General features: G+C 40.9%; 1 pseudogene; it reads left to right on the top strand.

The window, feature by feature from the left end:
- Positions 1–11,598: 11,598 nt before the first annotated feature.
- LOC143388854 (14-3-3 protein eta pseudogene) lies at positions 11,599–12,397 on the top strand (annotated as a pseudogene).
- The last annotated feature ends 1,035 nt before the right edge of the window (positions 12,398–13,432 follow it).

Here is a 13,432-nt window from a genome sequence, read left to right as displayed (position 1 = left end):
CAATGGACAATTTCTCATTAAGGCACCAGAAATCACAAGATCTTGTAGGAAAGTTTATAGCAAAAAAAAGAGAGATCACTTCTCTCAGAATTGCTGAGTGAATCACTGGGTGAAGACCTGTCTATCACATTCTTCTGTTCCTGGAATGCTGACTACAGATTTTTCCTCTGCTTGACATGTGAAGCTAAGCAACTAAATGCTGATACTGATATTATTTGATGTCCTAATTAGATGCTCATTCAATAGAAGTCACTGCTGAATTTTGCAAAGACTTGCAGAAATTGAAATTCTAGTTGCTAATATCATTCTTAACTTGCTGCTTTGGTTCCAGAATTTAATTTGATTTTTATGCCCTAGGCTTTTAATCAAGTGGATGACGGGAGTATGATAGAACAGGGGTTAACAGTGGGATCGGAAGATTGTTCTCTCATTGCTCACTATAGCTTGCTTCAAACTTTTCTATTTTTTTTTTTTTGGCACTGAGGAGGGCTGATGTCATCTTTCCCAAGAATTTCATAGAGGGGCTAGATAGTTGCATTCTCTCAAAGGACATAGATACTTGTATCAGACATGAGAAATTTCTAGATAGTCCTTAAAGTAGTAGGATGTCCTTATATGTTCTGGAATTTAGTTCTCTGACAGGATAAAATAGTTTGTGTTGCTAGGGCAGTAGCCGGTATGAGGGGGTGAATTCACGTTTCCACAGGCTTTATCAAAGTGTGTTCCATAGACCATGAATTACAGGAGCTGCTCTGTGACAGAAGGTTCTATTTGCAACACTTCACATCACACTTTCCTCTTGGAGATTCCCAATGTATCTTAGCCTAGTAAAGAATCAGACTGTGATCAAGAAACCATCTAAATTTATTTAAGCTGTAGTTTTCCACAGCTATTTATCATGAAACCTCCATTCTATGGTACTTTCTATTGGAACACTATGGTGGCCACAGGTTGCAATATCACTTAAGTCTTTTTTTTTTTCATTAATTGGGCTGACAACTTATATAGTCCAAGACATTATTTCCTTTTTTCTTTTCTCTATGCTAATCTAGGTTGTATTTTCTTTCAGTCATTTTCTGCCAACAGGCTATATAACCTCTTCAGATGCTCTTAGTGCCACATGATCTTATAAAACCAGTGACTCTCACTTCCTGGAGATGAGCTTCTGTTAAGGAGTCTCCTGTTTCTTTTATTCTTGATTTGTGTAGCGTTGTTGTCTTCTGGTCCCAAGCAGAACCGTTACAACCTACCTGGCTCAATAGGTCTTTTTTTTGTTGTTATTTTTTATATTTCCTGTTCCCATTTCTCTTAACCAAAATGTTCATTTACTCTCAGATTTGATCAGTACAGTAAATACTCATTTGTTTCCTCTGTATCTGTCACTCTAACAAAATGAGAGCCATCCAAATTATGGACATAATCTCTCAACAGACTAATATTGGCCTGATTCACATTTTATTTTCTGAATAGATTTGCTACACTTCATTAATTTTCTTCCTGCTCTGCAGGGCTCAGTACTTACTGAATGTGTAGAACCCAGAACCCAGCAGTCTCAGAGGGCCACCTTTATGTTCATAATAGGGCTGAAAATCTGGATTTTTGTTCAAGAAAAAGCAGTGGATGCCTTAAACATACTTGGCATTATGATGCAATGAGAAGCACAATGTGAACAGGTCCCTGCTTTCATGAAACATGCATTCTACTAGGGGAGGGTTTTGTCAGTGACTTCTGTTACAGTTTTTTTTAATGCTATATTAAGTGCTGTATTGTTCTGTGGCCCCAGTTAGACACTAGCCAGTTCTCCTTTTTGAATCCCTAAAGAAGCACAACATACCCTCAAGGACTTTTCTTATCTGGCACTCACATTCTGGGTGGGAGTGCACCAACTCTAATCACCCCAGGGCCAAATACCAGACAACTAAGAACAGCCCTATGCCGCCTGGGGCCAGGAAAATTATTCAAATTAGCACACTCACAGGGAGTTTAGGAAACCTAGCTCTCCCCCAGGCAGCAAGCTTCCTGCCACAACTCTAGTTTACAGCTACCCTTTCTCCAGATGTAATTCTTCTGTGGCCCAAGGTAGACCCCTTTTCCTCCTTTGGAGATGCAAGCAAGGAAATTCTATGTTTCATCTACCTAAGTGTTGATATGTTGTGTCCCACAGTCAAAAGAAACTTTAAATCTTACAAAGCATAGCTTCAGACAAAACTTGTGTTTCCTCTCATTGTTATGAAAACTGCAAGACTTAAAATAGAGGACTAATTGGTGGTGAAAGGAGGAGGAATACCAGTTTATAAGAAAAGAAGAATTCTTTTTTGAAAAAGTGACTTGAATAACTTAATTTCCCCTCCAAGGACTCTAACATGTTCACATAGTCTATATATGCCTTTATTAATGCATACTTGTTGAGGATTTACCATGGCCCTGGTGTTATAATATTTTAGGAGATATATAGAAACAGGAAATGTGTGTCCTTCTCTTGAAAAACTCATAGATTAATTAAGAACATGTGACATGCACTTTAAATGATTAACAAGCAAAATCAAGTATATAATAGTGTAACAAGAATAAGAAAACCAGAAAACAAAACAAATATAAAAGAAACAACACCCGATAAAACAAAAACTAAAAACAAAAGCAACAACACACACACACACACCAAAAAAAAATGCTAAAGAACTAGAGAAATAAATTTGCTTGCAATTTTCAGTAATAGCTAACTTAAAATAATTTTAAAATTTCACTATTTTGTTGTAGAAACGTTTGCATTTTGCTCTTTGCCTTAGTTCATTCTTGCCAGCTCTGAAATCTTTTCTCTGAAGCACACAGGACTTAGCTGTTTCTAACCTTATTATGAGAAACTCAGATGTTTTGGTGTCATGCAGCTTTTGAGTTGAAGCAGGTAACAAGTTTCTCCCAAGGGAAGGATTTTGGAAGATTGTGTTGGCAGCTCACATCAGATGAAACTATTTATTTTAAAACTTAGGTGTGTTTCAAAAAAGGAAAATGGTTTCAGCCTAAATACATTTGCAATACCAACCTTCCTGGTTGGGGAATTGAGTATTCAGCTAATTTACTTTTGATGGGTGGACTTTTGAGTGTTTTAAATGATGGTTGACAGGTATGGAAGTTGGGCTTCTCCATAATGCACTGGTGTGGGTCTTTGGTTTTCAAGGGAACTGACACTTTTCCTGGAGGAATGGGAAGTGGTAGTTGACCAATCCTCTGCCCTTTCTGTAGATCCATTCTCTAATGGCTTCCCATCATTATTCCTACCAAAACTTTCTTATTAAATATCTACCTTGTGTAATTAAATATCTACCTGTGTAAAAGGATTCCAGCAGCCTCTTCAAGGAATGTCAAACATGTCAACAGAGATAAGGCAAAGACTCTGTATGTAGCAGATTGTGAACATTGCCATAAGAGAGGTCTAAAAGAGGCAAGGAGTGTGAAATTAGGAATTAGGAAGGAGTCACTTCAAACTGGGGGATGAAGGAAAGCTTAACAGAGAAAGTAATACTTGACCTGGGACCTAGGGAACAAGTTTGATTGACAACCTATAACTTGAGGGCTAAATCTATTCCATCCGTCAGTTTTGATAAATAAAATTGCATTGGAACACAGTCATGCCCATTCATGTAGGGGTTGTCCATTGTTTATGACTGTGTTCATACAAAAAGAGGAGAGTGGGTAATTGTGATGGAGATTGTATAACTCTCAGATATTAAAGCTATTTGCTTGAGGGACTCCACAAATGGCTTCGATGTCAAAATCCACGACTTCAGTTGGCAGATGCTATGGTTTGAATGTGTACACCAAAAGTCCACGGATGGGCACTTGATCCCCAAATTCACATGTTGATACTATTTGGAAGGGGAGCCTTTGGGAGGTAATTAAGTTTAGATGAGGTCATGAGGTTTGTGCTCCCACAATGGCATTTGTAGCTGTATAAGAGGGAGAGAAACCTGAGGTCACATGGCTGCTCTCTCTGTTGTGATGCAGCAAGGAGGCCCTTAGCAAATGCAAATCCTTGATCTTGGACTTCTCAGCCTCCAGATATGGGAGCTGCATAATCTTCAAGTGTTTATAATTTCTCATTCTGTTACATTCTGTTATTGCAACAGAAATGGACTAAGATAGTAGGCATTCTGGAGATCAAGCCCTTCTGACTCTTGGGACTGCTTGAGTGATGTGATGGCATTGAACTTCAGGACAGTGAGTATTGCAGATGGACTGTAGAGAGAGATGTTATAGGCAAAAAAAAAAATCAGAAGTTCATGTTGTCACCTAAGTAAAAAATAATGAATCTGGATTAGGAACATAGCTGTGATGAAAGAAACAGGATGTATTCACAGGTGTGAATAAGGCACTGGAAGTGTGGAACAAAAAGGGAGAATCAGGACAGCTCTGAGGTTCTGAGTCTTATGACTGAGGCTGTCAACAAACCCTTCTCTGGAAACACATCTGCCTGAACAGGATTTATTGGCTCTTCCTCCCACTCCACCCCAATTAGAAGGAGGGGTAAAACTGGAGCAGCCTCATCCCTGCAGGGCAGTTAGTATTGGAATGAGAGGTGGCAAGATGCTTCATTATGGAGGGAGCAAGATCCAAACCTTTGCTTATGGAAAAATATCAGTTACTCGATAGAAAATCAGGATACATTGTCTCTGAGACAAAAATACTGCACAAGTTGCAGGGGTGTCCTTATAATTTAAGTCACTTGGAGGATTACCAGATAGAATACACAATGCCCAGTTAAATTTGAATTTCAGATCAGCAAGGGATAATTGTTTTTGGATAAACATGTCGCCAATATTGCATGGGATGTATTTATACTAAAATTATTTATTATTCAAATTTAAGTAGAAATCATTTCAGATCAAAAATGAATAATTTTAAGAGCATGTCCCAAGTATGAGCTGTTTATACTAAAATTTTATCTATTATTTATCTAAAATTCAAATTTAATTGAGTTTTTTTGGTTTGTTTATATTTTTGCTAACTCTGAAAATCCTATTTATAGGGTAAGCAACCATTACTTTCATTCTAGAGAAATTTGAACAAGAATTTATGCACCTGCATTTGCTTTCCCACATAGACACAGAGTTGACACCTCTTACCCTTCTGGAGCCCACAACTCAGTGGAGAATGGTTCAGTGAGTATTAGGCCTAAGTATTAGGCATTGCTTCTGAGTGCAGATAGAAGAGAGGCCCAGAAGATGAGGTGAAGGTCCCACTGGTGGTAGATTCATCAGTTAGCTGATGGACTTGAACAGACCAAAGAGGGTCTGAAGTAGAGAGAAGTTGTGAGTTCAGAATGGAAATAGATTCCTTAGAGGAACCTCCTTTCAAAGACCTAATTTGAGAAGGAATTTTCTTAGGACAGATCAACCATCTAACAACCATGCTAGATAAAGGTCCCAGCTTCTACTACCCTGACTCCACTGCAAAGATCTGCCTATCTCAGACTTCTGAATTTTTGCTATGTTGATGCATTAAATGGATGGCAATTACCCACTCCAGTTATCTCATAAGACTGTGTGGTGGTTCATCTTATGTTCAACAGAGTACCCTGTTGTTTTGTCAGGTACTGGTTAAGAGATTGCTGGAAAAGGTATTTTCTTAGATGTGAATAACATTTAAATCAGTAGACTTTGGATAAAGCAGACCACTCTTCATACTGTGAGTGTGCCTAACCCAGTTAGCTGAAGTCCTTAAGAGAAAAGATTGAGGTTACCAGAAGAAGAAGAAATTCTGCCTTTAGATTGTATTTGGACTCGAGACTGCAACACCAACCTCTGCCAGAATTGTTCAGGCTGCTAACCTACCCTGAAGATTTTGGACTTGCCAGCCCTTACAACTTCATTAGCCAATTCTGTCGACTCTCTCTCTTCCTCTTCATTCTCTAGAGACCCCTGATTAATACAGGCTGCCATTCAGATGATCCTGGAGTAGCGCTGACTCCCGTTCCACTCCTCCCTACCCAACCACATTTAGAGTGGGACTGTGTGGAGTTATTACTGTGTTTTGGCAGCACCAGATGCTTGTCCCCAAATTCATACTTGAGTGACAATAAAACTGAGTTTTCAGGTTGCCCACACAGGTCATAAAGTGAGGGGAAGGTGGGACCTGCTTCCTTTGGGTCACCCATCCTCGAGTGGTCATCTGCTGAAATGAATTTCTCCTCATAGCTGCATAAGCATGGCCATGGCCTTGGCATCTCGGGGAGTGAGACTCTGGCCTTTGACCCAAGACATGCCCCAACACAGCAGCCTCAATTCACTTGGCACAGAGTGTGCTCTTAAAATAGTGTGCTTAAGAAGACCATTTCCCCACATTTCTTTTAGTCTTTACTCAGCCGAGAGATGATGCAAACAAAGGCATGCAGGTTTATTTCAAAAGTCCTTGGTGGATGGTGTGTCTGTCTGCTCTCCTCCCAGCTCCCTAGCAACAGCTATATCATCCTTTTATAAATATCTTCATGGAAATTCCAGCTTTTCTGTGCAGGTTTCTGTCTCTGTTTTCTGTCTCCCAGTATCTTCCCCCCGCCCCTGCCTGTGTCTCTCTATTTCTCTGACTGTGCCCCCCCCACCCTGTCTCTGTCTCTCTCTGCATGTTTCTTTCTCTCTGGTGTGATTTCCCACATTAGCCACCGTCCACTTCTTTGATTCCTTCTTGGCAACGAGAGCTACAGCACCATTATGCACCAAGCAGCCCTGCTTGCCTGCTACCTTAAAATAATAATGTTTCATGGTGACAAATGGATATAGTTAACAATGAACGTAAAATGCTTAGCAGGCAGGGTGCGATCGTGTCAGATTTCTCTGCCTGGCAAAAAACAGAGAGCAGCCCGAGAATCTCTAAAGAAAGGAATATGCATGTGGGTAGCTGGCAATGTTTGCCGGGTGGACACCGCCACTCTTTTATTCTTAATTTAGCTTCTGGGGATCTTAGGCTAAGTTCTCAGAGGTAAACAATGGTCATTCTTAATTTACTAAGGCTTTGTCCTTGCCCTAGGAAACTTAAAAAGTAATCGCAGGTATTAAAATCTGGCTTTTCCATTAGCTATTTTCTTTTGATAAAAATTTAAAAACAAACATAAAAGCATTTGAATTAATTGAAAAAATAGAATCCTTTTCGGCTGAAGCTTCTATATTGTGTTGGAAAAGGACCAATTGAAGTTAAAAAAAAATGAAAGAAAGAATGAAGGGAAAGGAAGAAAGAAAATGGGACTTTTAGCCTTCCTTTCCCTCCTCACTACTAAGAAGGAAAAGAAATCAGCACTGAAGAAATCTAACTGAATGCCGTCTGCGTGCACATGTGTGCACATCTGTGTTTTGCACACTGCCGGTGTGCCCTCTCCCTGGGTGCAGATGGCTACTCCAGGGGCAGCACATGTGGGCTGCAGATGTCTGAAAGTTGGCTAGCTTGTGCACATGGAAAGAGGAAAACAAGCGAGTGAGGTAGAGACCGCACAAGTCTAAATCAAAAGCAACTGTTCCACCATGAGGAAAGCAGGCAGGCCTTGCTCTGTGGACACTCCACTCTTTCTTTGCCGCCCAGACTGATCTTTGAAATAAAATAAAGAAGCGTGGCAGACTAACTAAAACATAGATAAAAATAATATATTTGGGTTTCAGAAAGAAAGAAAGAAAAAACCTGGCATGGCTTAAAAGACACTCATTTCATAACAACACATGTGCAAAGAATTACAATAATTGCAGTGCACACATCGGTAACAGACAGAGTGAACAATGAATATTAAAAACACATTCCTAGAGCGGCCCTGTGGCTTGGCAGCAGTGCACAGTGTGGAGACCTGTGAGGGAGTCAAAGGCCGCTTCTCTGCTGGCAGAGCTGTCAGGGTTTGGCAAGAGGAGGTGGGGCCCCTTGGAGTAGGAGCAGAGAGGAGGGAGGCAGGTGGTAGTGACTGTCACTGTGACTTCTCTCTTTTCCCCTGGCAGAGCTTAGGTGGCTTCAGGAGGGTTCACAGAGGAAGTCAGCCTCAACCCTTTGGGGCTCCAGCTCAGAGCTGAATCAGAGCCAGGCTGTGAAGGAGGAGGGATGGGGATGGAAAACCAAACACCAGAGAACAAACAGGCAGAAGGTAATGCTGGGAACACCCAGCCAGAGTCCTGGATGAAAATCCCAAGTTCTCTCTCAAGGCTGGCCTCCAGCATGACCTAGCATGAGGACTTCACTGCTGCAGAAATATAAACTGGGAAAGTGTTTATGTTCTGTGGGTGAAACACATTGATCTGCCTTTTCCATTTCAATCTTTGTTATGCAGTTGGGGGATGAATTCTCCCAGTGGTGTGTTCCAGAACCTTCAAAGGCATATTAACCAAACATTACAGATACATAATGATCTTTTCACAGTGAATCTCTTTCATTGTCAGCAAAGACAAAGGCCCTTCTCTTAAGTACAGCTTTGGCTCTGAATGTTCAGCTTTTGCCTCTTGTCATTGGCAAGAAATTGATTCTTCAATCCTTGCAACTTTGGCAATGATAATGGACAGAGGGTGGGAATCTCTAACCAAAGAGAGTGTTTCACACACTGGGAATTGAGGTGTGAGGATTCTTAAGCTGCAGGCCATGAACATTCAAGGGTTGGTAAGGTAGAATTCAGGGAGCTCTATAAACTCAAATGGGAAAAAAATTACCTCTTTAATTTTGCTCATGTCTGAAATTTAGCATTCCCTTAACTGAAAGTGTAGGAAACAAGCCACATCATGCTAGTAATTCTTTTGACTTTGTCACCAGTATAAGTCATGGGTATTTTGATGTCACTTCACTGCTGTTTCAGATATTTATGATGATTATACTCAACACTACTTTGAAGTTATAATAATTATTAGGCCTGCTACAAGATCTTGTTATTTTGAGCATAACAAGAAGTATCATCAAAATAAAACATTTTGATGACTGTTTCAATATAATGGATTTCTTTGACATCTTAGATACTGTATTTTATTCTTAAAAAAAAAGATTACTTTGAGGAGGAGTGTGCAGACCACATGGCCATATTGCTGGTGGATTTAAGGCACACATGGCATTCTCCAGACCAGGGAGAAATCCAGACTCTAGAGCAGTCATGAGATGCTGAGTCCTACACAGAGAATTCCACAGTGGTCTGGCTCCATGTGTCTCTACACATGGGTGAGAGAACGCAAAGCAAACATGTGCCTCCAGACACAACTCCAGGGCCTTAACAAAGCAACTTCTTACTAGTCTACTCCTTAGATATATCCAGCAAATGTTAGCATTCACTAAAATGAACTTTGAATTTTCTCAATCATTTGCAGCAGAACTTCAAAATCGTTTTATTTAAAAAAAAATAACAAGAAGAAGAACCCCTCCAACAACCAGTTTCTCCAGATGGCCAAGAATGTGTGCCGCTAAATCACAGCTGATAAGAATGGCTAAGGGCTGATGAATGGATTTGACAGTTGCTGCATCCAGTAGAAAGAAAGAACATCTGTAAGAGGGATGATGAGAGAATCAAAATTATGGGGTGACATCTCTTAAATCAAGGAGTCAGTTATGAGAACTGACATCCATATCTCCACTTGCCCTAAGGATAAATAAGAGGAGTGGTTAAGATTTGGAAGTGATGATTTCTTATATTAGCCAGAACCTGAAATTCTGCAGAAAATATGAAAAATATTAGCAATCTTCACGGGCAACCTCAAAATAAAAAGTTTGGAAAGAAACTGAGTATTTTTACTAGAGTTTCTAATATAGCTATGTAGGAAAGTCAGGAGAGAGGGAGAGGGAGACGGAGAGAGGGAGAAAGAAATGTTTGATAAGATCCAGATCAGTAATATATCAGATAGTACATTAGTTTTTTATACATTTATTTATGTCATGTAATACTTTCAAGATTTTGATAATGTATTATTAACCCGAATCTTTCAGATGGGGGCACCGAAGCTCAGAGAATGAAACAAGTTGACTAAGGTCACAGGATAGTCAGTGGGATTTAAACTCAAGTTTTTTGACCCCCCGGGTCACTTATCCCATGATTTTAATCATAAAAAAATTATAAAAATCTCTGAATCATTATAATTCAAGAAGTAGTTACAGGACTGAAGGATCAAATTTTAAGTTAAGAACATAAATAGCAGTGTGGTAACAGGTTACTACATATTGTTAAAAGTGATATTATGATTTAAAATAAAATTGTTTCTCATATGTATGTAGAAAGCAAATGAACTTGTCCCTCATTTAATCATTAAACAAATATAAAAGCAGCACTTGGAGTCAAATAGCTCCTTGACAATCTACCCATTTGTCAACACAGTCCTCCCTATGCCTGTTGTCTAACATAGAACTTTCATTTCCATTCCCTGTTTATAGGAAATAGGAGAATCCACCTGTGCACGAGAATGACCAAATTTCACTCTGTTCAAATTGTGTTTCTGCATCAATGCTATCTCTTACCTACTGCATCTATAGGGAACCTAGGGTTAGGGTAGCTACTATCAAAAATTGTGAAGAAAGCAACAAAAGCAAATATCATGTTCATGCCAATGAAGAGCACTTCACCATCCATGTGCCTCCTCTCATTTCAAGCAAAACCATAATGAGCCAGGGAACATATTTTAGGTCCTTCTCGAAAGCATTTCTCTCCCCCATATCACAAGATATTGTGGCCTGCAAGCTACAGACATCAGATGATACTTTGGGGTCATCTCAAAGGCCTTGTCCAGTCCCAACTTTCCATGATTCCAGAAGGTTTAACAACTGTAAAGACAGAAAAGCCTCCGAGGGTGTCTTTCATAATGTGCTGTAGCCATCAGAATGCAAAGGGTTCTTGATTTAAGTTTGCTTATGTGAGACTACCCCTGAGCATTTCATGCTGCAGGAGTCATTCATTCAGTTTGAATAACTGGGGCAAGTTCTAGGATTTCAAAGACTAAGTAAATAACCTACGATCAGAAAATTCAATTTGTTCGTGAGGTGGAGAAAGGCATCCTGCCATTAAGCAGTCAGATGGAAAACATGCAAACCACAGTTTGTAGAACAGAAAAAGAACATTGAAAGCCCTTGCCCAGAAACACAGGCAGTGCAGGAAACATACTCAGCAGAGCCAGCATGTCTATTGTAAATGTAGGAAGCAGGAATCTCAATCCCAATGAAATTGCAAGCCAAGTAACCAAGCACATCACTCCCAGACCACCCCCTCCAGTGGGGAGCACAGGGGAGCCTATGGGATTCACTCATGCAGAGAAGGGATTGGAAAAGTTTCTGGTGGAGCCAAATGCTCTCTGGGTCAACACAGCTATTGTGGCAAATAGCAGTGATAGGCAAATATGGTGTGTGATTTGATAAGGCCACTTCTTCATTCGGAGGAAAAAAGAAATAAATTTCGAGGCGGCTGCTTCTCCTCTCTTGGCGGCGTCCCAGGCGCCAGCCACTGCGCGCGGAGCAAGCCAGAGAGAGGGCGCGAGCGGCGGCGCTGCCTGCACCCTGCGGCCTCTGGCAAGCCGGGGAACCAGTGCGCGTGCGCGGCGGCGGCCTCCGCGGCGACCCGGGAGCGGACGGGCGGGCGATCGAGCGGTGCGGGGCGCGAGGCGAGGCCGGGCCAAGAGCGACATGGGGGACCGGGAGCAGCTGCTGCAGCTGGCGCGGCTGGCCGAACAGGCGGAGCGCTATGACGACATAGCCTCCGCCATGAAGGCGGTGACAGAGCTGAATGAAACTCTCTCCAATGAAGATCGAAATCTCCTCTCAGTGGCCTATAAGAATGTGGTTGGTGCCCGGCGATCTTCTTGGAGGGTCATTAGCAGCATTGAGCAGAAAACCATGTCTGATGGAAATGAAAAGAAATTGGAGAAAGTTAAAGCTTACCGGGAGAAGATTGAGAAGGAGCTGGAGACAGCGTGCAATGATGTCTTGGCTCTGCTTGACAAGTTCCTCATCAAGAACTGCAATGATTTCCAGTATGAGAGCAAGGTGTTTTACCTGAAAATGAAAGGTGATTACTACCGCTATTTGGCAGAAGTGGCTTCTGGGGAGAAGAAAAACAGTGTGGTAGAAGCTTCCGAGGCAGCCTACAAAGAGGCCTTTGAAATCAGCAAAGAGCACATGCAGCCAACACATCCCATTTGGCTGGGCCTGGCTCTCAACTTCTCTGAGTTCTACTACGAGATCCAGAATGCACCTGAGCAGGCCTGCCTCTTAGCTAAACAAGCCTTCGATGATGCCATAGCTGAGCTGGGCACATTAAATGAGGATTCCTCTAAGGACTCCACACTCATCATGCAGTTGCTTCGAGACAACCTCACCCTCTGGACAAGTGACCAGCAGGATGAAGAAGCAGGAGAAGGCAACTGAAGATCCTTCAGATCCCTGGCCCTTCCTTCACCCACCATTCCCATCATCACCAATTCTTCCTTGCTACAGTCACTAAATATCTAGTGCTAAACCTATCTGTACTGGCAGCACAGCTACTCAGATCTGCTCTCCTGTCTCTTGGGAAGCAGTTTCAGATAAATCATCATGGGCATTGCTGGACTGATGGTTGCTTTGAGCCTACAGGAGCTCCCTTTTTGAATTGTGCAAAGAAGTGTGTTCTGAATGAGGCATTTAACTATGCCTATTAATCTATGGAAAATCTAGGCAAAAGTAATTGGGGAGTTTAGAGAGGAGAATTAGCCAACACAGGCTATGGTTGATATTTAAAACAAGCTGATAGTGTTTTGTTAAGCAGTACATCTTGTGCATGCAAAAATGAATTCAGCCCTTTCACCTCTTTCTTCAGCTAGTGGAAAACTGTTAAAGAAAGCTGATACAGAGAGACAACTTGCTCCTTTCCATCAGCTTTATAATAAACTTTGATGTGAGGTTTCAGTAGCACCTTGTTTTGCCTCTTTAAATTATGATGTACACAAACCTTTTAAACGCAATGCATCTAAAGTTTTGATATGTGTAACTTTTTCTTTTTTCTTTTTTTTTGGTTGCAATTGTTTAAGAATCATGGATTTATTTTTTGTAACTCTGGCAGTAGTCCTTGTGTATCTTGACAGCACCATGTGTGTCAGCCCATGTCAATCAAGACAGGTGATTATGAAATCCCAGACCTAAAATAAATGTTTTGAAATTCAAAGGGTAAATAAATGCTGCTTTGGGGATATTAAAAAAAAGAAATAAATTTCTCTGAAAATAGAAGGAAAAGCTCATGATAAGCACAAATTAATTATTGTAAAGGATCTTGGAGAATTGCTGTGAATGGGGTGACAAAAATTACCTGTATTTCCAAAATTGGATTATTACTAGTACAAAATCTGACTGTCTTTTTGTTCAGGGGTGCCCTCTTTTCCACATCAAAGAAATTGTGATGTATAAAATCAGACCCCACAGTGCTTATATTGTCTTGGGATCTACTACACTGTTGGAGTAGTATAACCAGGGTTATTGCTATCTAGCC

Source organism: Callospermophilus lateralis, unplaced genomic scaffold, assembly GCF_048772815.1.
Source record: "Callospermophilus lateralis isolate mCalLat2 unplaced genomic scaffold, mCalLat2.hap1 Scaffold_45, whole genome shotgun sequence".
Lineage (NCBI taxonomy): Eukaryota > Metazoa > Chordata > Mammalia > Rodentia > Sciuridae > Callospermophilus > Callospermophilus lateralis.
The sequence above is the reverse complement of the archived record's forward strand: the minus strand, read 5'-3'. Positions and strand labels throughout refer to the sequence as shown.